A 23,128-nucleotide genomic window follows, 5' to 3' on the forward strand; every position below is an offset into this window, starting at 1 on the left:
TGGGGACCCCAGATTCCCGCACTTTTCTAGCACCGCCCACGGCTCCACTCCTCCCCTGAGAGCTCCGGCAGCCATGTTTTTGGCATTCTGCCGGTGGAGGATTATCAGAGAAGAGCTCTGCAGCTCTGGGAGACCTAAGGCAGGGAATCTGGAAGACACACACTCGCTTTTTAGCGGTCGGTAAGCCACACCGGTCACCCGGTGCTGGTCCCCCCCCCAGGGTGCCGGAATAGATACGTATTTATATACATATTTCTGTTCGGTCGGGCTGTATACCCCTTCCCATATACACTCAGTGATCACTCTCCTAGGAGACAACAGCATGTCGTCCACAAGGAGCAAAGGTGCTAAGGCACAGGGTTTTTTTGCGACCTGTACCTCTTGTGGGGCTATGTTGCCTGCGGGTTCCACCTACCCTCACTGTGAGCAATGCTCGACCCCTGTTTCGCTTGCTCAGCCGGAGCCTCGGTCACTAGTGGGCCCCTCGGCTCATGTAGACCCCCCTGCTCCCCCTGTCCAGGCGGCAGGGACAGAGTTTGCTGCGTTTGCTGAGAAACTCTGAGTCACTTTCGCAATCCATGGCTCAGTCTATGGACAAATGGTCTGCCAAGCTGCTAGAAGCTTTGCAGTCCAGACCGGTCCTTACACAGGCCCCGGTCCCCGTTAGCTCGTCGCCTCCAGGCCCCTCTCGGTGCGCGCCGCAGCGCGCTCCCAGGTTGGGTCCTAGGTCCCACGCGGAGGACTCCTGCCCGGATCTCAGTCCCAGACCAACTAAGCGGGCTCGCTGGGATTCTTCCCCGACTTCTTCACGCTCTTCGGGTTCCCAGCCCGAGGACTCTCTGGAGGACGAGGCGGACGTCGCAGCTCAGGGCTCTGACCCTGACGTTGCTCTCAATCTTGATACACCTGAAGGGGACGCCTTAGTTAATGATCTTATCTCGTCCATTAACCAGGTGTTAGATCTGTCTCCCCCGCCTCCACCTGTAGAGGAGTCGGCTTCTCAGCAGGAGAAACGCCAGTTTCGGTTCCCCAAACGTACACGGAGTGCTTTTTTCGATCACTCTAACTTCAGAGATGCTGTCCAGAAGCCCAGAGCGGTTCCGGACAAGCGCTTTACTAAGCGCCTTACTGACACACGTTACCTCTTCCCCTCTGACGTAGTTAAGGGTTGGGCTCAGTGTCCCAAGGTGGATCCTCCAGTTTCTAGATTGGCGGCTAGATCTGTAGTATCGGTGGCAGATGGCTCATCGCTGAAGGATGCCACTGACAGGCAGATAGAGCTCCTGGTGAAATCCATTTTTGAAGCCACGGGCGCGTCTTTTGCTCCGGCCTTTGCAGCCGTGTGGGCACTACAAGCTATCTCAGCTTGTCTGGCTGAGATTAATGCAGTCACACGTAATTCTGCTCCGCAGGTTGCGTCTCTGACTTCTCAAGCGACAGCTTTTTCTTCCTACGCCATGAACGCAGTCCTAGACTCTGCTAGCCGTACAGCGGTGGCATCCGCTAATTCTGTGGCAGTCCGCAGGGCCATGTGGCTGCGCGAATGGAAGGCAGACTCGGCCTCCAAGAGGTTCTTAACCGGTTTGCCGTTTTTTGGCGACCGATTGTTTGGCGAACGATTGGATGAGATTATTAAGGAATCCAAGGGAAAGGACTCCTCCTTACCCCAGTCCAAGCCTAAGAGACCTCAGCAACGGAAAATTCAATCGAGGTTTCGGTCCTTTCGTCCCTCCGCCAAGCCCCAGTCCTCTTCGTCCAACAGTCCGGAGAAAGGCCAGAGGAACTCCTATGCGTGGCGGTCTAAGTCACGCCCCCAAAAGGCCGCCGGAGGCACTGCCTCCAAGGCGGCCTCCTCATGACTCTCTGCATACCCGAACCGCATCCTCGGTCGGTGGCAGGCTCTCCCGCTTTTGCGACGCCTGGTGGCCACATGTTCAAGACCGATGGGTGAGAGACATTCTGTCTCACGGTTACAGGATAGAGTTCAGCTCTCGTCCTCACTCGTTTCTTCAGAACCTCTCCGCCCCCCGCTCGGGCCGACGCACTTTTTCAGGCAGTGGCCACTCTGATAACAGAGGGAGTTGTGATCCCGGTTCCCCCTCAGGAACATGGTCGCGGCTTTTACTCCAACTTGTTCGTGGTGCCAAAGAAGGACGGATCATTCCGCCCCGTTCTGGACCTCAAATTGCTCAACAGACATGTCAGCACCAGACGGTTTCGGATGGAATCTCTCCGCTCGGTCATCGCCTCGATGTCACAAGGAGACTTCCTAGCAACGATCGACATCAAGGATGCTTATCTCCATGTGCCGATCGCACCCGAACATCAACGCTTCTTGCGTTTCGCCATCGGGAACGAGCACCTTCAGTTCGTGGCATTGCCTTTCGGCCTGGCGACAGCCCCACGGGTGTTCACCAAAGTCATGGCATCCGTAGTGGCGGTCCTACACTCTCAGGGCCACTCGGTGATTCCCTACTTAGACGATCTCCTAGTCAGGGCACCTTCTCGGGTGGCGTGTCAACACAGCCTTACCGTCGCTCTGGCGACTGTCCAGCAGTTCGGGTGGATAATCAACTTCCCAAAATCCCAGTTGACACCGACCCAATCACTGACTTACCTCGGGATGGAGTTTCATACACAGTCAGCGGTAGTCAAGCTACCGCTGGACAAACAGCTGTCCCTGCAGGCAGGGGTACAATCTCTTCTTCGGGGTCAGTCATACCCCTTGAGGCGCCTCATGCACTTCCTGGGGAAGGTATGGTGGAATGGTGGCAGCAATGGAGGCAGTGCCGTTCGCACAATTCCATCTGCGGCCACTCCAATGGGACATTCTCCGCAAATGGGACAGGAGGTCGACTTCCCTCGACAGGAACGTCTCTCTGTCCCTTGCAACCAAGACGTCTCTTCAGTGGTGGCTCCGTCCCAATTCTCTATCGCAAGGAAGATCCTTCCTACCCCCAACCTGGGCTGTGGTCACCACGGACGGGAGCCTGTCAGGGTGGGGAGCGGTTTTCCGCCACCACAGGGCTCAGGGAACCTGGACTCCGGTAGAGTCCTCCCTTCAGATCAATGTTCTGGAGATAAGGGCGGTGTATCTAGCCTTATTGGCCTTCCATCGGTGGCTGGAGGGCAGACAGATCCGTATACAGTCGGACAACGCCACGGCCGTCGCATACATCAACCATCAGGGAGGCACGCGCAGTCGTCAGGCCTTCCAGGTAGTCAGGTGGATTCTGCAGTGGGTGGAAGCCACAGCCTCCACGATCTCCGCAGTTCACATCCCGGGCGTAGAAAACTGGGAAGCAGATTTTCTCAGTCGTCAGGGCATGGACGCGGGGGACTGGTCTCTTCACCCAGACGTGTTTCGAGAGATCTGTCGCCGCTGGGGAACGCCGGACGTCGATCTCATGGCGTCACGACACAACAAAAAGGTCCCGGCCTTCATGGCACGGTCTCAGGATCACAGAGCTCTGGCGGCGGACGCATTAGTTCAGGATTGGTCGCAGTTTCGACTGCCTTATGTGTTTCCTCCTCTGGCGATGCTGCCCAGAGTGTTACGCAAGATCAGGTCCGACTGTCGTCGCGCCATTCTCGTCGCTCCAGATTGGCCGAGGCGATCGTGGTACCCGGATCTGTGGCATCTCACGGTGGGTCAACCGTGGGCGCTTCCAGACCGCCCAGACTTGCTGTCACAAGGGCCGTTTTTCCATCTGAATTCTGTGGCCCTCAACCTGACTGTGTGGCCATTGAGTCCTGGCTCCTAGCGTCTTCAGGATTATCTCAGGATGTCATTGCCACTATGAGACAGGCCAGGAAACCAACGTCCGCCAAGATCTATTACAGATCTTGGCGGATCTTCTTATCCTGGTGCTCTGATAATGGTTTTTCTCCCTGGCCGTTTGCCTTACCCACTTTTCTTTCATTCCTTCAATCCGGAATGGACAAGGGTTTGTCACTCGGCTCTCTCAAGGGACAAGTATCGGCGCTCTCCGTATTTTTTCAAAAGCGCCTGGCCAGGCTTCTGCAGGTCCGCACGTTCCTGCAGGGAGTTTGCCACATAGTCCCACCATACAAGCGTCTGCTGGAACCCTGGGACCTTAACAGGGTGCTAACGGCTCTTCAGAAACCACCTTTCGAGCCGCTGCGGGATGTTTCTTTATCACGTCTTTTGCAGAAGGTGGCATTTCTAGTGGCAGTTACATCACTCCGAAGAGTGTCGGAGCTTGCAGCGCTGTCATGCAAAGCCCCCTTCCTGGTTTTTCACCAGGATAAGGTGGTTCTGCGTCCTGTCCCGGAATTTCTCCCTAAGGTGCTATCCCCTTTTCATCTCAATCAGGATATCTCCTTACCTTCATTTTGCCCTAATCCAATTCACAAATGTGAAAAGGATTTGCACTCATTAGATCTAGTGAGGGCACTCCGGTTCTACGTGTCTCGCACGGCACCCCTGCGCCGTTCAGATGCGCTCTTTGTCCTTGTCGCTGGCCAGCGTAAGGGTTCGCAGGCTTCCAAGTTAACCTTGGCTCGGTGGATCAAGGAACCGATTCTTGAAGCCTACCGTTCTTCTGGGCTTCCGATTCCTTCAGGGCTGAAAGCCCATTCTACCAGAGCCGTGGGTGCGTCCTGGGCATTGCGGCACCGGGCTACGGCTCAGCAGGTGTGTCAGGCAGCTACCTGGTCTAGTCTGCACACTTTCACGAAACACTATCAGGTGCATACCTATGCTTCGGCAGACGCCAGTCTACGTAGGCGAGTCCTTCAGGCGGCGGTTGCCTACCTGTAAGAGGGGGCCGTTTTCGGCTCTTTTTATCGAGGTATTCTTTTACCCACCCAGGGACTGCTTTTGGACGTCCCAATTGTCTGGGTCTCCCAATGGAGCGACAAAGAAGAAGGGAATTTTGTTTACTTACCGTAAATTCCTTTTCTTCTAGCTCCTATTGGGAGACCCAGCACCCGCCCCTGTTCCCTTCGGGCTGGTTGTTCTTTTGTGTACACATGTTGTTCATGTTGAATTGTTCTTTTGGTTCATGGTTTTCAGTTCTCCCAACATCCTTCGGATTGAATTTACCTTAGACCAATTTATAAGTTTCCTCCTTCCTGCTTTTGCACCAAAACTGAGGAGCCCGTGATGCACGGGAGGGTGTATAGGCAGAGGGGAGGGGTTACACTTTTTAAAGTGTAATACTTTGTGTGGCCTCCGGAGGCAGAAGCTATACACCCAATTGTCTGGGTCTCCCAATAGGAGCTAGAAGAAAAGGAATTTACGGTAAGTAAACAAAATTCCCTTCATTTTGGACTTAAAGATGAGAGATAATCTTGCTAAAAAGTGCCTGCGTCTATAAGGGTGCTTTACACGCTGTGACATCGCTAGCGATCCCGTTAGCAATGTGACACGCCAGATCGCAGATAAGTTTTGCCGAGATCGCTCATAGGTCATATTTTGAAGCGCCGGTCACATGTGCGATATCGGTAAATCTTATCTGCGATCTAGCATGTCACATTGCTAACGAGATCGCTAGCGATGTTGCAGCGTGTAAAGCACCCTATAATCGTGAGTAAGCCTCCCCCTTACCCCTTCCTCTGCAGAATAAGACTTTCCCCTCTGCTTCCTCAGTACTCAATAATCTCGGAGAGCTTCTATAAAGCAATACATACATGGCTATGCATTGCTTTATCTCCCTGCCGGATACTGAACTGTCAATGCAGCGCTGGAGAAAAAGCACTTTGTTCAATCTGCCAGGTTCCTCTCTGACGTGTGCCTTGCAGGCACGAGTGGAATCGCTATCCACCTGTATTTGTTAACCCTTTAAATGGCGCTGTCAAAATGTGACACCACCATTTCTTTATCGTTCCTATGGGAGACCCAGACATTGGGTGTATAGCTTCTGCCTCCGGAGGACACACAAAGTACTACACTAAAAAAATGTAGCTCCTCCCTCTGAGCATATACACCCCCTGGATAACCAAATCTAGCCAGTTCATTGCTTTGTGTTCAGGAGGCATACATCCACACATGCATTCTCATCTGATTTTTCATTTTGGAAAGTTTTTGAAGAAAAGCGGGTCCAAGCCTGGACTCCCGGCATGTCCCTTCTCACCCCACTGTGTCGGCGGTGTTGTTAAGGTTGATTTCAGGGCTGGAGCCTTACATGCCGCGCTCCTTCACCATCCCTCGGGCTCTGGCTTGAAGTGGGAGCCAGCACGGTTCTCCCTGCTTTGCAGGAGGCCGGTCTCCATCCGCAGCCCTTCAGGATCCTGCTGGACGGAGCACTCATCCCCAGGGACTTGAAACCCTGCGTCTCACAAGCTAAGTATCTGAGACGTTTATGTTCGTGGGGTCCCTTGTATTTTATTGTTGGGGAGAGTGTGCTGTGTAACTGTTCTGACATTTCCGGCCGGTTCTCTGGTTATCACCTGAGAACCGCGTCGATGGAGCCTGCGTGCCGGCCGCATCGCTTAAATCTAGGCCCCGGCTTCGCCTGAGGCCTAGTTTCGATTTCACTGCCCTTGCATGTCAATCATGCAGAGGGACAGTGCGGCTCCGCCCAGCGGCCGTTCGGCACAGGGGAGGGACACTCCTCTCTGAGTAAATGTCCCCTCCCCTGTAAATCTCATTGGCCCTCCAGATCCCGCTCTCAGAGTAGGTCCCGCCCCCTCTCCTCGCTCCGGCGCCATTTTATCAGCGTTCTCTCAGCGTTCGGCGCTGGCTGCAGCATCCCTGCTAATCTGTCTGGGGGTCCGGGCTGTGGGATCTGGAGGGCACAGAAACGGTCTGGTAAGCCACAACCTCCGGTTGTGGACCTGCTTATATACTCTCTGGGGGTCATCCTGGCTCAGAGCCCCCACTTCAGCAGCATGTCTCACACAAGGAGCAAGGCTGCAAGGCTGTATGCAATATGCACTGCATGTAAGCTTGTGCTGCCTGAACCGAGCACATATCCACATTGTGATGCCTGCTCTAACCTGACAATGCCTCAGCCGGGAATCGCACCCACAGTGGTCCCTCCGGCTGCTCCGGCTCCGGTGGCTGAACCCCCGGCTTGGGTAGAATCCTTCTCTAGGTCAATCTCCCAGTCTTTTGCCGACTCCATGGGACAGCTGTCCCGGACTTTGCTGAACATGCATCAGCCCCCTTCTCAGGGCGCCTCTGCTGCTAGGGCTCTCTCAGCGGAGCTCACAGAGGATTCTTCATCTGGTCCCAGACCCCGTCTTCCTGAGAGGAGACGTAGGGCTCCCTCTCCTTCCTCGTCCCGCGGCTCTGATTCAAGAGCTGACTCGCAGGACGAGGAGGATGCCGTTACTGGGGGCTCGGAGGCTACCTCCATGTGCCCCATTGATCTGTCCGAAAGTGACTCAGATGTTAGTGATTTGATTGCGTCCATTAATTCTGTACTGGACCTCGATCCACCAGTATCAGAGGAGCAACCCTCTCTTGCAGAAAAGCACCAGTTTACATTGCCTAAGAGGACAAGGAGTGTGTTCTTTAACCACTCCAGTTTTCAGGCCACTGTGACCAAGCCTAGGGCCTGTCCTGACAAACGCTTCCCAAAGCGTGGTTCTGATGACCGTTTTCCCTTTCCACCAGAGGTGGTCAAGGAGTGGGCTCATTCACCAAAGGTAGACCCTCCGGTGTCTAGACTCTCAGCCCGGACAGTTGTATCAGTGGCTGATGGCACCTCACTTAAGGATTCCACTGACCGCCAGGTTGACCTTCTGGCCAAATCTGTATATGAGGAGGCAGGGGCCTCATTCTCCCCATCTTTCTTCATCGTTCCTTATGGGAGACCCAGACCATGGGTGTATAGCTTCTGCCTCCGGAGGACACACAAAGTACTACACTAAAAAGTGTAGCTCCTCCCTCCTAGCATATACACCCCCTGGATAACCAAATATAGCCAGTTCAATGCTTTGTGTTCAGGAGGCACACATCCACATTCATGCATTCTCATCTGATTTTCATTTTAAAGAGTTTGAAGAAAAGCGGGTCCAAGCTGGACTCCCGGCATGTCCCTTCTCACCCCACTGTGTCGGCGGTGTTGTTAAGGTTGATTTCAAGGCTGGAGCCTTACATGCCGCGCTCCTTCACCATCCCTCGGGCTCTGGCTTGAAGTGGGAGCCAGCACGGTTCTCACTACTTTGCAGGAGACCGGTCTCCATCCGCAGCCCTTTCAGGACCCTGCCGGACGGAGCACTCATCCCTCAGGGACCTGGCCCTGCGTCTCACAAGCTAAGTATTGAGATGTTATTGTCATGGGGGTCCCTTGTACTTTAATATTGGGGAGAGTGTGTTTTGTACCATTTGTGACATTTCCGGCCGGTTCTCCGGTTTTAACCAGAGAACCGCGCCGAGGGTGCCTGAGCGCCGGCCGCATTGTAAAATTTAGGCCCCAGCTTCGGCTGCGGCCTAGTTTCGTTTTCACTGCCCCTGCATGTCAGTCATGCAGAGGGACAGTGCGGCGCCGCCCACCGGCCGTTCAGCTCAGGGGAGGACACTCCTCTCTGAGGAGATGTTTCCCTCCCCTGTATATCCCCTTGGCCCTCCGGTTCCTGCTCTTGGGCTAGGCCCCGCCCCCCCTCCTCACTCCGGCGCCATTTTATCAGCGTTCTCACACTGATCGGCGCTGGCTGCTGCATCTCTGCAATCTGTCTGGGGGTCCGAGCTGTGGAATCCGGAGGGCACACAAACGGTCTGGTAAGCCACAACCTCTGTTTGTGGACTTTCTTATACACTCTCTGGGGGTCATTCTGAAGGAGTGTATTCTTTACTGCAGAGCCTCCACCTCAGCAGCATGTCTCACACTAGCAGCAAGACTGCAAGGCTGTACTCAATATGCACTGCATGTAAGCTCGTACTGCCTGAACCGAGCACATATCCTCATTGTGATGCCTGCTCTAACATGGTGGTGCCTCAGCCTGGAGTCTCCCCAGTGGTCCCTCCGGCTGCTCCGGCCCCGGTGGCTGAACCCCCGGCTTGGGTAGAAGTGTTTTCTAAATCTATCTCCCAGTCCTTCGCCGACTCCATGGGACAGCTGTCCCGGACTCTGCTGAGCATGCATCAGCCCCCTTCTCAGGGCGCCTCTGCTGCTTCGGCTCGCTCTGCAGAGCTCACAGAGGATTCTTCATTTGCTCCCAGACCCCGTCCTCCTAAGAGGAGACGCAGGGACCCCTCTCCTTCCTCGTCCCGTGGCTCTGATTCACGAGCTGACTCGCAGGACGAGGAGGATATCTGTACTGGGGGCTCGGACGCTACCTCCATGTGCCCCATTGATCTGACCGAGGGTGACGCAGATGTGAGTGACTTGATTGCGTCCATTAATTCTGTACTGGACCTCAATCCGCCAGCATCAGAGGAGCAAGCCTCTCTGGCAGAAAAGCAACAGTTTACCTTGCCTAAGAGAACAAGGAGTGTGTTCTTTAACCACTCCAGTTTTCAAGCCACTGTGTCCAAGCCCAGAGCCTGTCCTGACAAACGCTTCCCAAAGCGTGGTTCTGACGACCGTTATCCTTTTCCACCAGAGGTGGTCAAAGACGTGGGCTCACTCACCAAAGGTAGACCCTCCGGTGTCTAGACTCTCAGCCCGGACAGTTGTATCTGTGGCTGATGGCACCTCACTTAATGATCCCACTGACCGCCAGGTTGACCTCCTGGCCAAGTCTGTCTATGAGGCGGCAGGGGCCTCGTTCTCCCCATCCTTTGCAGCAGTGTGGGCTCTCAAAGCCATCTCTGCTTCCCTAGAGGAGATGCATTCCCTCACCAGGGACTCTATGCCTGAATTGGTTGCCTTAACTTCCCAGGCTTCAGCCTTTTCAGCCTACGCCATGTCTGCCATGCTGGAGGCCTCTCACCGCACTGCGGTGGCCTCCGCTAATTCCCTCGCTATCCGCAGGATCTTGTGGCTTCGACAGTGGAGGGCAGATGCTTCCTCAAAGAAGTACCTTGCTGGGCTCCCATTTGCTGGGTCCAGGCTGTTCGGTGAAAAACTGGATGAAATAATTAAGGAGGCTACTGGCGGGAAGAGTACTTCCTTGCCACAGACTAAAACCAGGAAACCTGTCCAGGGCAGGAACCAGTCGAGGTTTCGTTCCTTTCGTTCCTCTAACTGGTCGTCCTCTAAGCCCTCGGCCTCGTCCACTAACTCAGCCAAGGACCAGAAGCCCACCTGGCGCAAGAAGCCGCGTCCACAAAAGTCCGCAGGAGCTGCTGCCACCAAGGCAGCCTCCTCTTGACTATCTGGCCGAGCCAGCAATGTCCTTGGTCGGTGGCAGGCTCTCCCACTTTGGCGACGTGTGGTTTCAACACGTCTCTGATCAGTGGGTGCGGGATATCCTCTCCCACGGCTACAGGATAGAGTTCTCCTCCAGCCCGCCAAACAGATTTTCTTTGTCGCTCCTAATTGGGAGACCCAGACAATTGGGTGTATAGCTACTGCCTCCGGAGGCCACACAAAGTACTACACTTAAAAGTGTAAGGCCCCTCCCCTTCTGGCTATACACCCCCCCGTGGGATCACGGGCTCCTCAGTTTTATGCTTTGTGCGAAGGAGGCCAGACATCCACGCATAGCTCCACTGTTTAGTCAGCAGCAGCTGCTGACTATGTCGGATGGAAGAAAAGAGGGCCCATACGAGGACCCCCAGCATGCTCCCTTCTCACCCCACTTTCTGTCGGCGGTGTTTGTTAAGGTTGAGGTACCCATTGCGGGTACGGAGGCTGGAGCCCACATGCTGATTCCTTCCCCATCCCCATTAGGGCTCTGGGTGAAGTGGGACTTTACCGGTCTCCGGGCACTGAGGCCGTGCTCCATCCACAGCCCCTGGAGGATCTGCTGGATACGGAGCGGAGTTTCCTCAGGGACAGGACCCTGCTCCATCAAGGTACTCCGTGTCCCCGTGCTTATCGCACGCACACTGCAGCATTGCTGGGTGTGTTAGTGCGCCGGGGTAAACAGCGCTGCTGCGCTTGTGCCGTTACTCACCACAGCTCTGCTGAGTGAGGTGACTTAGTACGATCGGCCGATCCGGCCGCGGGGGTCAGTTTTTACTGCGTCGCGGCTGGGATTTGTGGTGCGCCGGGGACTTCCGCGCTGGCCGTGCATATATAACGGCCGCGCTAGATTACTACAGTCCCCGGCTTTTGCGGCCTAGTTCGTATCGTTCCCGCCCCCAGACCTGCCAGTCAGGAGGAGGGCGGGACGCTGTACAGACCAGCAGCGCTAAGAGCTGGAGTCTGTTTTACATACTCCAGCCCTCACACTAGGCACAGTGGGACGCAGTTTCCCGCACTTTTGTTTGTGACGCCCACGGTCCGCCCCTCTTCACAGGACGCCGGCAGCCATTCCTGCCTGCACGCTGAGCTGCAGAGGGGAGACGGGGAGACTCAGACAAGGGATTCTACGACCTCACACCCGCTTTTCAGCGGGCGGTAAGCAGCCCTCAAGGGCTCTCCCCCACTTGTGCCATAGTGTACTTTGTATTTTGTGCTGGCAATACTTTGCACTGTACAGTCGCTGGTGATTTTCTGCTATATACCCTCCTTAGATTTCTCAAGGAGACAACAGCATGTCGTCCGCAAAAAGCAAAAGTGCCAAGGCACGGACTTTATATGCTGCTTGTACCGCATGTGGGGCTACTCTACCGGCAGGTTCCACTGACCCCCATTATGTGCAGTGCTCGGCCCCTGTGGCAATTGCTCAGCCGGGGCCGCTGCTAGAGGTGACCCAGGGAGAACCACCTGTGAATGCTGTCCAGGTGACAGGGACGGAGTTTGCAGCTTTTGCTGACAGATTGTCTATGACTATGTCTAAAATTCTTGAAACATTGCAGTCTAGACCAGTAACTCAGACCATGGGCACTGTTGATTCATTGCCACCTTGTCCCCCTCAGCTGGACCACTTCCTAGCTCCGGGGGTGTCACATGCACCCCAGGGTGACGGCTCTGACTCGGACGACAGTCCCAGACAACCTAAGCGGGCTCGCTATGAGCGATCCTCAACTTCATCACACTGGTCAGGGTCCCAGCGGGACGACTCTCTGTGTGATGAGGCGGATGTAACTGATCAGGAGTCTGATGCTGGGGCCGCTCTCAATCTAGATACCCCGGATGGTGACGCCATAGTGAATGATCTTATAGCGTCCATCAATAAGATGTTAGATATTTCTCCACCAGCTCCTCTTGCGGAGGAGGCAGCTTCACAGCAGGAGAAATTCCATTTCAGGTATCCCAAGCGTAAATTAAGCACCTTTCTGGACCACTCTGACTTTAGAGACGCAATCCAGAAACACCACGCTTATCCAGATAAGCGTTTTTCCAAACGGCTTAAAGATACACGCTATCCTTTTCCCCCTGACGTGGTCAAGGGCTGGACACAGTGTCCCAAGGTGGACCCTCCAATCTCCAGGCTTGCAGCCAGATCTCTAGTTGCAGTGGAAGATGGGGCGGCACTTAAAGATGCCACTGACAGACAGATGGAGCTCTGGTTAAAATCCATCTATGAAGCGATTGGAGCGTCGTTGGCGCCAGCATTCGCAGCCGTATGGGCACTCCAAGCTATTTCAGCTGGCCTTACACAGGTCGACACGGTCACACGTACATCTGCTCCGCAGGTGGCACCCTTGACCTCTCAAATGTCTGCATTCGCGTCTTACGCGATTAATGCTGTCCTAGACTCTACGAGCCGTACGGCGGTGGCGTCAGCCAACTCTGTGGTTTTACGCAGAGCCCTGTGGTTGAGAGAATGGAAGGCAGATTCTTCTTCCAAGAAGTGCTTAACCAGTTTGCCTTTTTCTCGTGACCGATTGTTTGGTGAGCGTTTGGATGAAATCATTAAACACTCCAAGGGTAAGGATTCATCCTTACCTCAGCCCAGACAAAACAAACCCCAACAGAGGAGGGGACAGTCTGGTTTTCGGTCCTTTCGAGGCTCAGGCAGGTCCCAATTCTACTCGTCCAAAAGGACTCAAAAGGATCAGAGGGGCTCAGATTCTGGGCGGACTCAATCACGCCCAAAAAAGCCAGCCGGAAGAACCGTTACCAAGACGGCTTCCTCATGACTCTCAGCCTCCTCTCTCCGCATCCTTGGTCGGTGGCAGGCTCTCCCGCTTTGGCGACATTTGGCTGTCACAGGTCAAAGACCGTTGGGTGAGAGACATTCTGTCTCACGGGTACAGGATAGAGTTCAGCTCTCGTCCTCCAACTCGCTTCTTCAGAACTTCCCCACCGCCCGACCGAGCCGATGCTCTGCTACAAGCGGTGTCCGCTCTAAAGGCGGAAGGAGTGGTGACTTCTGTTCCTCTTCAGGAACAAGGTCACGGTTTTTACTCCAATTTGTTTGTGGTGCCAAAGAAAGACGGGTCGTTCCGTCCCGTCCTGGATCTAAAGCTGCTCAACAAACACGTAAAAACCAGGAGGTTCCGGATGGAATCTCTCCGCTCCGTTATCGCCTCAATGTCTCAAGGAGATTTCCTAGCATCAATAGACATCAAGGATGCTTATCTCCACGTGCCAATTGCGCCAGAGCATCAGCGTTTTCTACGCTTCGTTATAGGAAGCGAACACCTGCAGTTCGTAGCTCTACCTTTCGGGCTGGCGACAGCCCCTCGGGTCTTCACCAAGGTCATGGCAGCAGTAGTAGCAGTCCTGCACTCGCAAGGTCACTCCGTGATCCCGTATTTGGACGATCTACTTATCAAGGCACCCTCTCAAGAGGCATGCCAACACAGCCTGAACGTGGCACTGAAGACTCTCCAGAGTTTCGGGTGGATTATCAACTTTTCAAAGTCAAATCTAACCCCGACCCAATCACTAACATATCTTGGCATGGAGTTTCATACTCTCTCAGCGATAGTGAAACTTCCACTGGACAAACAGTGCTCGCTACAGATAGGGGTGCAATCTCTCCTTCAGGGCCAGTCGCACCCCTTGAGGCGCCTCATGCACTTCCTAGGGAAGATGGTAGCAGCAATGGAAGCAGTTCCTTTTGCGCAGTTTCATCTGCGTCCACTACAATGGGACATTCTCCGCCAATGGGACGGGAAGTCGACGTCCCTCGACAGGGAGGTCTCCCTCTCTCAGGCAGCCAAGGAATCTCTCCGGTGGTGGCTTCTTCCCACCTCATTGTCAAAAGGAAAGTCGTTCCTACCCCCATCCTGGGCGGTGGTCACGACAGATGCGAGTCTATCAGGGTGGGGAGCAGTGTTTCTCCACCACAGGGCTCAAGGTACGTGGACTCGGAAAGAGTCCACCCTTCAGATCAATGTTCTGGAGATCAGAGCAGTCTATCTTGCCCTACAAGCCTTCCAACAGTGGCTGGAAGGCAAGCAGATCCGAATTCAGTCGGACAACTCCACAGCGGTGGCATACATCAACCACCAAGGGGGAACACGCAGTCGGCAAGCCTTCCAGGAAGTCCGGCGGATTCTGACGTGGGTGGAAGACACGGCATCCACCATATCCGCAGTTCACATCCCAGGCGTAGAAAACTGGGAAGCAGACTTTCTCAGTCGCCAGGGCATGGACGCAGGGGAATGGTCTCTTCACCCGGACGTGTTTCAGGAGATCTGTCGCCGCTGGGGGATGCCGGACGTCGACCTGATGGCGTCACGGCACAACAACAAGGTCCCGGTTTTCATGGCACGGTCTCACGATCACCGAGCTCTGGCGGCAGACGCTTTAGTTCAAGATTGGTCGCAGTTCCGGCTACCGTATCTGTTCCCACCTCTGGCATTGTTGCCCAGAGTGCTCCGCAAAATCAGGTCCGACTGCCGCCGCGCCATTCTCGTCGCTCCAGACTGGCCAAGGAGGTCGTGGTACCCGGATCTGTGGCACCTCACGGTAGGCCATCCGTGGGCACTACCAGACCGTCCAGACTTGCTGTCTCAAGGGCCGTTTTTCCATCTGAATTCTGCGGCCCTGAACCTGACTGTGTGGCCATTGAGTCCTGGATCCTAGCGGCCTCAGGTTTATCTCATGAAGTGGTTGCCACCATGAGACAGGCTAGGAAGCCATCCTCCGCCAAGATCTACCACAGGACGTGGAGGATATTCCTATCTTGGTGCTCTGCTCAGGGAGTTTCTCCCTGGCCTTTTGCATTGCCTACTTTTCTTTCCTTCCTGCAGTCTGGGTTGGAAAAAGGTTTGTCGCTTGGCTCCCTTAAGGGTCAAGTCTCCGCGCTATCCGTATTTTTTCAGAAACGCCTGGCGCGACTTCCTCAGGTACGCACGTTCCTGCAAGGGGTTTGTCATATCGTCCCCCCTTACAAGCGGCCGTTGGAGCCCTGGGACCTGAACAAGGTTCTAATTGCTCTCCAAAAGCCGCCTTTCGAGCCTATGAAGGAGGTTTCCCTTTCTCGTCTTTCACAGAAAGTGGCCTTTCTAGTGGCGGTCACGTCTCTTCGGAGAGTGTCCGAGCTGGCGGCGTTATCATGCAGATCTCCATTCCTGGTGTTTCACCAGGACAAGGTAGTTCTGCGTCCAATTCCAGAATTTCTTCCCAAGGTGGTATCTTCCTTTCATCTCAATCAAGATATCACTTTACCGTCTTTGTGTCCGCATCCAGTTCACCAATTTGAAAAAGGTTTGCATTTATTGGATCTGGTGAGAGCACTCAGGATCTACATTTCCCGCACGGCGCCTCTGCGCCGCTCGGATGCACTCTTTGTCCTTGTCGCTGGTCAGCGTAAAGGGTCGCAAGCTTCCAAATCCACCCTTGCGCGTTGGATCAAGGAACCAATTCTTCACACCTACCGTTCTGCTGGGCTTCCGATTCCATCAGGACTGAAGGCCCATTCTACCAGAGCCGTGGGTGCGTCCTGGGCATTACGGCACCAGGCTACAGCTCAGCAGGTGTGCCAGGCGGCTACCTGGTCGAGTCTGCACACTTTTACCAAGCATTATCAGGTGCATACCTACGCTTCGGCGGATGCCAGCCTAGGTAGACAAGTCCTTCAGGCGGCGGTGGCTCACCTGTAGGAAAGGGCTGTTTGACGGCCCTATCACGAGGTATTCTTTTACCCACCCAGGGACTGCTTTTGGACGTCCCAATTGTCTGGGTCTCCCAATTAGGAGCGACAAAGAAGAAGGGAATTTTGTTTACTTACCGTAAATTCCTTTTCTTCTAGCTCCAATTGGGAGACCCAGCACCCGCCCTGTTTTCTTAGGAAGTTTGTTTTTTTCGGGTGCACATGTTGTTCATGTTGAACAGTTCAGTTCTCCGAGGTTGTTTCTCGGGTTGAATTTGTATTTAAAACAGTTATTGGCTTTCCTCCTTCTTGCTTTTGCACTAAAACTGAGGAGCCCGTGATCCCACGGGGGGGTGTATAGCCAGAAGGGGAGGGGCCTTACACTTTTAAGTGTAGTACTTTGTGTGGCCTCCGGAGGCAGTAGCTATACACCCAATTGTCTGGGTCTCCCAATTGGAGCTAGAAGAAAAGGAATTTACGGTAAGTAAACAAAATTCCCTTCTTTTCTGTCAACTCCCCCCTGCTCCAAGGCTGCCGCCTTCTCTCAGGCCGTGGCATCCTTGCAGGCCAGCGGAGTGATTGTACCGGTTCCCGCCAGGGAACGGTTCAGAGGTTTTTACTCAAATCTCTTCCTAGTCCCCAAAAAGGACGGTTCCTTCCGACCCATCCTGGATCTCAAGCTTCTCAACAAGCATGTTTAGGTGCGGCACTTTCGCATGGAGTCTCTGCGATCAGTCATTGCCTCAATGACCCAAAGAGATTTCCTGGCATCTATCGACATCAGAGATGCCTATCTGCATGTGCCAATTGCAGTTTCACACCAGCGTTGGCTACGTTTTGCAATCGGAGAGGAACATTTCCAATTCGTGGCTCTCCCCTTCGGGTTAGCCACGGCCCCTCGAGTATTTACCAAGGTCATGGCTGCAGTGGTTGCGGTTCTGCACCTCCAGGGGTTGGCAGTGACTCCTTACCTGGACGACCTTCTTGTCAAGGCTTCATCCAGCGCAGACTGTCAGCGGAGTGTCTCGCTCACTCTCGCCACTCTTGTTCAATTCGGGTGGCTTGTCAATCTGCCCAAGTCCACTTTGACCCCGACCCAAGAACTCGCGTACCTAGGGATGCAATTCGAGACTCTGCCGGCACTTGTCAAGCTGCCCTTAGTCAAACAGCAGTCCCTCCATCTGGCGGTGCGCTCTCTGTTGAGGCCCCGCCGTCATTCCATCAGGCACCTCATGCAGGTGCTGGGTCAGATGGTGGCGTCAATGGAAGCGGTTCCCTTTGCCCAGTTCCATCTGCGTCCTCTGCAGCTGGACATTCTCCGCTGTTGGGACAAGCGGACTTCTTCCTTGCACAGGTTGGTGGCTCTGTCGCCACAGACCAGGAGCTCTCTTCAGTGGTGGCTTCGGCCCCTCTCTCTGTCTCAGGGACGCTCCTTCCTGGCCCCGTCCTGGGTGATCCTCACCACGGATGCCAGTCTATCCGGCTGGGGAGCAGTATTTCTCCACCACCGAGCACAGGGCACTTGGACTCCGTCCGAATCAGCCCTCTCGATCAATGTGCTGGAAATCAGAGCTGTGCTTCTAGCTCTCGTAGCCTTTCACCACCTGTTGGCGGGCAAGCACATTCGAGTCCAGTCAGACAACGCGACAGCAGTTGCCTACATCAATCACCAGGGCGGGACTCGCAGCCGCCTGGCAATGTTGGAGGTTCAACGCATCCTTCAGTGGACGGAGGACTCCAAGTCCACCATATCCGCAGTCCACATCCCAGGTGTAGAAAACTGGGAGGCAGATTATCTCAGCCGTCAAACCGTGGACAACGGCGAGTGGGCTCTGCATCCGGCAGTGTTCCGGTCGATCTGCCGCAAGTGGGGAACTCCGGAAGTGGATCTAATGGCATCCCGGCACAACAACAAGGTCCCGGTTTACGTGGCTCGCTCCCACGATCCTCAGGCCTTTTGCAGCGGACGCGCTGGTTCAGGATTGGTCCCAGTTCCGTCTGTCTTACGTGTTTCCCCCTCTAGTTCTCTTGCCCAGAGTCCTGCGCAAGATCAGAATGGAGGGCCGTCGGGTCATACTCATTGCTCCAGACTGGCCCAGGCGAGCTTGGTACCCAGACCTGCTCCGTCTGTCCGTAGAGGTGCCGTGGCATCTCCCGGACCGTCCAGACCTTCTCTCACAAGGTCCGTTTTTCCGCCAGAATTCTGCAGCTCTCAGATTGACGGCGTGGCTCTTGAGTCCTGGATCTTGACGACTTCTGGTATCCCTCCTGAAGTCATCTCCACTATGACTCGGGCTCTGAAGTCTTCCTCGGCCAAAATCTATCACAGGACCTGGATAATTTTCCTTTCTTCAGCGCTCTATTGGGAGACCCAGACGATTGGGTGTATAGCACTGCCTCCGGAGGCCACACAAAGCAATTACACTAAAAAGTGTAAGGCCCCTCCCCTTCTGGCTATACACCCCCAGTGGGATCACTGGCTCACCAGTTTTCTGCTTTGTGCGAAGGAGGTCAGACATCCACGCATAGCTCCACTGTTTGTAGTCAGCAGTAGCTGCTGGCTATATCGGATGGAAGAAAAGAGGGCCCATATGGGGCCCCCAGCATGCTCCCTTCTCACCCGCGGTGGTGCTTGTAAGGTTGAGGTACCTATTGCTGGTACAGAGGCTGGAGCCCACATGCTGTTTTCCTTCCACATCCCCTGGAGGGCTCTGTGGAAGTGGGATCTTACCGGCCTCCAAGCCCTGAGGCCGGGCTCCATCCACAGACCCAGAGAACCTGCTGGATTTGGAGCGGGAGTGCCGTTCAGGGACAAGGCCCTGCAACTTTCAGGTACTCTGTGTCCCCGGCAGGCACGGACACTCTCAAGGCTTGCTGAGCGTTATAGTGCGCCGGGGACAGTAGCGCTGTGCGCTGGGGTTAGGTCACTGCAGCTTTGCTGAGTGACGTTACATGTTGGGAACTACTGCGCCGACCGCTACTGGAGCGGCGGCGCAGCTGCGACTTGTGGTGCGCCGGGGACTTTGCGCCGACCGCGCTTTTACGGCGGCGGCGCTTCTAACTTTAGCCCCCGGCTTCTGCGGCCTAGCGCCGCTTCGTTCCTGCCCCCACCCTGTCAATCAGGGTAGGGGAGAGACGCTGCTCAATTGGCAGCGCCGAGGGCTGGAGCTTTATTTACATGCTCCAGCCCTCTCACTAGGCACAGTGGGAAGCAGGCTTCCCGCTCTTCGTCTGTATACGCCCAGGGCCCGCCCCCCCTCTCCACAAGGACGCCGGCAGCCATTACACATGCGGTCTGGCTGGGGAAAGGCAGCAGGCTCTGGGAGACCCAGACTAAAGGGATTTCGGCGACCACACACCCGCTCCTAAGCGGGCGGTAAGCTGCACTTTAGTGCTGGCCCCACTAGTGCCTCAGTGTTATATTAGTGTACTTTTTTCTTAGTACCATATTTATATATAGTTGCACTGTAAGGTCGCTTCTTGGCTGGACACCCTGTACTGCTCTGAGGAGGCAGCAACATGTCATCCGCAAAACGCAAGGGTGCCAAGGCACAGGCTGTGTACACTGTTTGTACTGCATGTGGGGCTGATCTACCGGCAGGCTCCAAAGACTCACATTGTGTGCAATGTTCAGTCCCAGTGGCACTTCGTCAGCCAGAGCCTAATGTGGTGGTAGCCCAGGCAGAGACGCCTGTGAACCCTGCCCCGGTGACGGGGACAGACTTTGCAGTTTTTGCTGATAAAATGTCTGTGACTATGTCAAAAATCCTGGAGACCTTGCAGTCCAGGCCAGTTACTCAGACCATGGACACTGCTGTGTCTATGCTCTCCGGTCCCCCTCAGTTGGAACTAATCCGTACTTCAAGGGGGTCTCAAGCATCACAGGCTGAAGTCTCTGACTCAGATGACAGTCCCAGGCAGCCTAAGCGAGCTCGCTGGGAAAGACCCTCCACGTCATCACACTGCTCAGGGTCTCAGCGAGAAGAGTCTCTCTGTGATGAGACTGAGGACGGTGATCAGGATTCTAATCCTGAGGCTCCTTTCAATCTGGATGCCCCTGATGGTGACGCCATGGTTAATGACCTTATATCGGCAATTAATAGACTGTTGGATATTTCTCCCCCAGCCCCTTCTGCAGAGGAGGCAGCGGCACAGCAGGAGAAGTTCCATTTCCTGTATCCCAAGCGTAAATTAAGTGCTTTTTTGGACCACTCTGACTTCAGAGAATCGATCCAGAAACACGACGCTCATCCAGACAAGCGTTTCTCTAAACGTTCTAAGGATACCCGTTATCCTTTTCCCTCTGAGGTGGCCAAACGCTGGACCCAGTGTCCAAAGGTGGATCCCCCAATTTCCAAGCTTGCGGCTAGATCCATAGTCGCAGTAGAGGATGGCGCTTCACTTAAAGATGCCAACGACAGACAGATGGACCTTTGGTTGAAATCTGTCTATGAAGCTATCGGCGCGTCGTTTGCTCCAGCATTCGCGGCCGTGTGGGCACTCCAAGCTATTTCAGCTGGTTTAGCACAGGTGGATGCTATCATACATCCAGCAGTGCCGCAGGTGGCGTCCCTAACTTCGCAAATGTCTGCGTTTGCGACCTATGCTATCAATGCTGTCCTAGAATCTACGAGCCGTACCGCTATGGCGTCCGCCAATTCTGTGGTTTTGCGCAGAGCCTTGTGGTTAAAGGACTGGAAAGCAGATGCTGGTTCCAAAAAATGCTTAACCAGCTTGCCATTATCTAGAGACAGACTGTTTGGTGAGCCATTGGCTGAAATCATAAAACAGTCCAAGGGTAAGGACTCTTCCTTACCACAGCCCAGAGCAAGTAAACCTCAACAGAAAAAGTGGCAGTCGAGGTTTCGGTCCTTTCGAGGCTCGGGCAAGGCCCAATTCTCCTCGTCCAAAAGGACTCAGAAAGAACAAGGGAGCTCAGATTCCTGGCGGGCTCACTCACGCCCCAGGAAAGCAAATGGAGGAACCGCTTCCAAAGCGGCTACCTCATGACTTTCGGTCTCCTCCCTCCGCATCCTCGGTCGGTGGCAGGCTCTCCCGCTTTTGCGACATTTGGCTGTCACAGGTCAAGGACCGGTGGGTAACAGACATTTTGTCTCGCGGGTACAGAATCGAGTTCAGTTCTCGACCTCCACTTCGGTTCTTCAGAACCTCCCCACACCCCAACCGAGCAGATGCCCTGCTGCAGGCGGTGGACTCTCTAAGAGCAGAAGGAGTCGTGATCCCTGTCCCCCCTCAGGAACGGGGGCGAGGATTTTACTCCAATCTCTTTGTGGTTCCAAAAAAGGACGGCTCCTTCCGTCCTGTTCTGGACCTAAAACTGCTCAACAAGCATGTGAACGCCAGGCGGTTCCGGATGGAATCCCTCCGCTCAGTCATTGCCTCAATGTCTCAAGGAGATTTCATAGCATCAATAGACATCAAAGATGCTTATCTCCACGTGCCGATTGCTACAGAGCACCAACGCTTTCTACGCTTCGTGATAGGAGACGACCATCTTCAGTTCGTAGCTCTGCCATTTGGTCTGGCGACAGCCCCTCGGGTGTTCACCAAGATCATGGCGGCAGTGGTAGCAGTCTTGCACTCTCACGGACACTCTGTGATCCCTTACTTGGACGATCTACTGGTCAAGGCACCCTCTCAAGAGGCATGCCAACTCAGCCTGAATGTTGCACTGGAGACTCTCCAGGCGTTCGGGTGGATCATCAACTTCCCAAAGTCAAATCTGTCACCGACCCAATCACTAACGTATCTTGGCATGGAGTTTCATACTCTCTCAGCGATAGTGAAGCTTCCGCTGGACAAGCAGCGGTCTCTACAGACTGGGGTGCAGGCTCTCCTTCAAAGTCAGTCGCACTCCTTAAGACGCCTCATGCACTTCCTCGGGAAGATGGTGGCGGCAATAGAGGCGGTTCCGTTTGCGCAGTTTCATCTGCGTCCACTTCAATGGGACATTCTCCGCCAATGGGACGGGAAGTCAACATCCCTGGACAGGAAAGTCTCCCTTTCCCAGACGGCCAAAGACTCTCTGCAGTGGTGGCTTCTTCCCACCTCATTATCACAGGGAAGATCCTTCCTACCACCGTCTTGGGCGGTGGTCACGACAGACGCGAGTCTGTCAGGGTGGGGAGCAGTTTTTCTCCACCACAGGGCTCAGGGTACGTGGACTCGGCAGGAGTCCACCCTTCAGATCAATGTTCTGGAAATCAGAGCAGTGTATCTTGCCCTACTAGCCTTCCAGCAGTGGCTGGAAGGAAGGCAGATCCGAATTCAGTCGGACAACTCCACAGCGGTGGCATACATCAACCACCAAGGGGGGACACGCAGTCGGCAAGCCTTCCAGGAAGTCCGGCGGATTCTGATGTGGGTGGAAGCCACAGCCTCCACCATATCCGCAGTTCACATCCCCGGCGTAGAAAACTGGGAAGCAGACTTCCTCAGTCGCCAGGGCATGGACGCAGGGGAATGGTCCCTTCACCCAGACGTGTTTCAGGAAATCTGTCGCCGCTGGGGGGTGCCGGACGTCGACCTAATGGCGTCACGGCACAACAACAAGGTCCCAACCTTCATGGCACGGTCTCGCGATCAAAGAGCGCTGGCGGCAGACGCCCTAGTGCAAGATTGGTCGCAGTTCCGGCTCCCTTATGTGTTTCCACCTCTGGCACTCTTGCCCAGAGTGCTACGCAAGATCAGATCCGATTGCAGCCGCGTCATACTTGTCGCCCCAGACTGGCCGAGGAGGGCGGGGTATCCGGATCTGTGGCAGCTCACGGTCGGCCAACCGTGGGCACTCCCAGACCGACCAGACTTACTGTCCCAAGGGCCGTTTTTCCATCGGAATTCTGCGGCCCTGAACCTGACTGTGTGGCCATTGAGTCCTGGATCCTAGCGTCTTCAGGATTGTCCCAAGGGGTCGTTGCCACCATGAGACAGGCTAGGAAGCCCACGTCCGCTAAGATCTACCACAGAACGTGGAGGATATTCTTATCCTGGTCCTCTGCTCAGGGAGTGTCTCCCTGGCCATTTGCATTGCCTACCTTTCTTTCTTTCCTGCAATCTGGGTTAGAAAAAGGTTTGTCGCTCAGCTCCCTTAAAGGTCAGGTCTCGGCGCTATCCGTCTTTTTTCAGAGGCGTTTGGCACGCCTTCCTAAGGTGC

The 23,128-nt window shown here is 54.7% G+C and overlaps 1 protein-coding gene across 3 annotated transcripts in view; it reads left to right on the forward strand.

Annotated features, from left to right (window-relative positions):
- The window catches only part of GIGYF2 (GRB10 interacting GYF protein 2), a 308,508-nt gene that overhangs the window by 214,437 nt on the left and 70,943 nt on the right, over positions 1-23,128 (forward strand). The window lies entirely within an intron of this gene.

This window comes from Anomaloglossus baeobatrachus, chromosome 3 (genome assembly GCF_048569485.1).
Source record: "Anomaloglossus baeobatrachus isolate aAnoBae1 chromosome 3, aAnoBae1.hap1, whole genome shotgun sequence".
Lineage (NCBI taxonomy): Eukaryota > Metazoa > Chordata > Amphibia > Anura > Aromobatidae > Anomaloglossus > Anomaloglossus baeobatrachus.